The sequence below is a fragment of the Myotis brandtii genome, unplaced genomic scaffold (genome assembly GCF_000412655.1).
Source record: "Myotis brandtii unplaced genomic scaffold, ASM41265v1 scaffold500, whole genome shotgun sequence".
NCBI lineage: Eukaryota > Metazoa > Chordata > Mammalia > Chiroptera > Vespertilionidae > Myotis > Myotis brandtii.
In genome coordinates, this window is record NW_005369062.1 from 1142530 (window position 1) to 1146377 (window position 3848).

The following is a 3848-nucleotide window of genomic DNA, read 5'->3' on the forward strand; positions in this document are numbered from 1 at the left end:
TGTAGATGAGTGGATTAAAAAACTGTGGTACATCTACACAGTGGAATACTACGCTGCTATAAAAAAGAAGGAATTCTTACTATTTGCAACAGCATGGATGGAACTGGAGAGCATTATGCTAAGCGAAATCAGTCAGTCAGAGAAAGATAAATATCACATGATCTCACTCATTTATGGAATATAATGAACACCATAAACTGATGAAGAAAAATAGATACAGAGACAAAGAAGCATCGAATAGACTGTCAAACTACAGCAGAAAGGCAGGGGAGGTTGGGGGCGGGGGTTAGAGATCAACTGAAGGCTTTGTATGCATGCAATGGACACAGCTCCTAGGGGCAGGGCGTGGGGGCATGTGCCAGAGGGTAGGGGGGGGGGTCAATGGGAGAAAAAGGAGACATATGTACTACTATTTGTAATACTTTAAACAAACACAAATATTCAGTAAGTGTTTAATTTTAAAGATAAGATTTTAGCAGGCCATGAAGGCATAAAGTATGAGAATGTTATTTCCCATTGCACATAGCCTGCACAAATTTCTATCTTATTTTTACCTTCACTATCTTAAAATATTGCCAAGTAGACTTCTTTGACTGCCATAAGTCTGAGACAGAGAAGGGAGATGGCAAATCTTAATCAGATAGCATAGAAAACAAGTTCTTGTACTATTTTATGAAGACATTGGAATCAGTTTTTTTCTAGATTTCAATAAAAACGGTGAGAAAATAAGCTAGAGAAAAATAGGATGTGACATCAACAAGACTTGTGGCAAGGCCTTGAATTTCAGTTCTTAGGGGAGGGGAGGTGGAAGCAGTCCCAGGCAAACCACACAGAGCATGTATCAAATGTAAACAGAAGCCAACCAGGTATTCCATCACCAAAAAGGATATATTGAGGAAAAAGAAGGAATTGCAATCCAGTACATGCAGCCATGGTGAGCCACATGCACACAGCGCAAGTAGTGGAAAGCCCCTTTTTTTTACTGAGGAGAAGAGGAAGTTAAGGGGAGGGACCATTAGAACCATAGAGTTCTGTTGTAAACATAGATTTGTTTCTGTAGGACTTCCCTACCAACATAGGGTATGGGATCTCTTCCCACAGGTCCTCCCGATCCCTGTCCAGGTTGCAGGCTCTATAAATTTTGACACATGGTATACATGAGAGGCCTTAGCAAATGGGGGTCACCCTACAAAGATTACTTTGGTGGTTATCCTTTCTTGTGGGAAAACAGTTAAAGGTGGGGGAAATAAATATATCTTCAGGTTTTGTATCATGCTGTATTTATTTCAATTTGAATTCAGGGACACAGTTTTGATAGTCTTAGAGGGAAGCTGTATTGTAATTTTATAGTTCTGGTCAGCCACTGCTTAGCCTCTGGGGAATGTAATTTTAAGGTAAAAGAGTAGAGTAGTTTCTTAGCCAGTTCATCTGTGATGAACTTTCAGCCATCAGAGAGACCATTATTTTTTATTGACTTGTGATTATTAGGCCAGGCTGGGGGGGGATCCCTCAGCCTGGCCTGCCCCCTCTCACAGTCCGGGAGCCCTCAGGGGCGGGAGGTGACCCAGCCATCAGGGGAAGGCGACGCCCCATCACACCTCTGCTGCTGGGACTGCCGGCAGCGCAAGCCTTGGCCGGCCCTGGTTACCTGAGCCTCAGGCGGCCCTGGGCGGCTGGGCAGCCGCCATCTGAGGCTTGCCTGCACCTCAGGCCTGCCCTGGGCAGCTGGGGGGCTGAGGGGACTGGGGGTCTCTGGAGGCAGGCGGGCCCGGCCTTGCTGTGCGCTTACTGCCCCAGCGGGGCTGAAGGGACTGGGCGCCGCCATCTTGTGGCTGTGGGCGCCGCCATCTTTGAGGGTGTGGCAGTCAATTAGCATATTCCATCCTTATTGGCTGTGGGTGCCGTCATCTTGAGGGCAGGGCAGTCAATTAGCAGATTCCCTCCTTATTGGCTGTGGGCACCACCACCTTTGAGGGTGGGGCAGTCAATTAGTATATTCCCTTCTTATTGGCTATGGGCCATCTTTCTGACAGCATGAAGGTCAATTAGCATATTCCCTCTTTATTAGATAGGATTGCCAGTGCATATGCCATCCTTTATGCTGGTCGGTCCATCAGATGATTGGTCACTTAGCTTTATATATATATAGATACTTATATTTAATAAATCATTCAATTTAAAAATTGTAACAGGAATAGCAAAATACTAAGTAAAGACAATGTTAAAGAAGTAATCTTGTTACTTGAACAAACTATATTTAGCTTTTCTGTATATATTTTTATGTGTTTATGTAGTTGTAATCACAGTGTATTTTTGTTTGCTTTTTTCAGCTAACATGATAATTTTTCATGAAATCATTTTATTTTAATTTTACCTACAATATAGGATTATGAGACCTGGCATCTTAGCATCTGTGTAGAAATTTTGTCAAAATAGTTTGTAGGCCATTGGCAAGTAAGACTTTCTTAGGGTAGTGCATTAAATACCATTTGATTACTTTTTCCAGCAGTGTTCTTTTGGGAATCTAGTTTAATTTTGTGGCTAAACTGAAAGAAAATATTCTGCTGTACTAGTTAGAAGTTCAGGGGGGGAAATTATTTTTTGTATGTTTCTATTTTCTAACTGTATCATGATTGAAAATTAGAAAGAAGTGATTATGTAGTTTAAAATATTTAAAAAAAAATATTTTTATTGATTTCAGAAAGGAAGGGAGAGAGAGAAAGAGATTGAAACATCAATGTTGAGAGAGAATCATTGATTGGCTGCCTCCTGCATGCCCCCCACTGGGGATCAAGCCCGCAACCCAGGCATGTGCCCTTGACCGGAATCGAACCCGGGATCCTCCAGTCCGCAGGCCAACACTCTATCCACTGAGCCAAACCGGCTAGGGCTAGAAGATCTTTTTATTGTGGTTCAGGGCCCTTTTATAGAGAATGAAAAAATATTACTAATTGATGTGTTTATGAAATGGCTCTGTTAGTAGGACTTGAAGTTCTTTTATAGTTTAAAGATATCTAAGTTGGATGGTTGAAAGTAAGACTGTGTTTGAGTTATGTCTTTGAACCTTTTCCAGCTTTTTCTTCCTGTGTGACCTTGGGTGAGACATCTAATCATAACTGTGAAAAGTAGTAATAAAAATATCTGATGCCAGTTATGATTATGATAATGAATAGTTCATGATCTACAGTGCTACTGTGAAGATAGGGGGAATTTTTTTAAAATTGTGTAGGACTCTTTATAACAACTATTTCAGTATAGGACAAATTGTCAAAAGGCCTCCATTCTTACAAGCAAGCATAGGTTGATAAGGCAGGCACCTGGAAGCTGACTGTTTAGCAAGCACTTCAAGGCCACACGTGGCTTCCAGACATGCTTAATTTACTTAAGCTGAGGTCATTCTTGCAAAACCGGGTAGCCCTGTCCAGGACAGGGTGAACTGACTCACCTGGTTTCTTTCCTGTGCAGTGGTTCTCAACCTTGGCTGCACATTAGAATCACCTGGGAATCTTTTTAAAATCCTGATTTCTGGGCCTCATCCTCCGGAAATTCTGTTTCTTTGTTATGGGGTGGGGCCACAACATTAGTAACAAAGAAACAGAATTTCCGGAGGATGAGGCCCAGAAATCAGGATTTTAAAAAGATTCCCAGGTAATTCTAATGTGCAGCCAAGGTTGAGAACCACTGCGTAGTAGAGCCTGACCCTGTGTCAAGTTGGTTCTCATTTAGATTGAGACAAATCTCCAGCATATCCCTTGAATGCTGAGAATAAAAGATTTCTGCTAGTCTTCATACCCCAAATCAATTGTGATTCAAAATAGATTTTTATACTAGTGTGTGTGTGTGTGTGT

At 41.8% G+C, this 3848-nt stretch overlaps 1 protein-coding gene across 4 annotated transcripts in view; it reads left to right on the forward strand.

Annotated features, from left to right (window-relative positions):
* The window catches only part of WDFY2 (WD repeat and FYVE domain containing 2), a 207638-nt gene that overhangs the window by 102846 nt on the left and 100944 nt on the right, over positions 1 to 3848 (forward strand). The gene's annotated exons all lie outside the window — the stretch shown is intronic.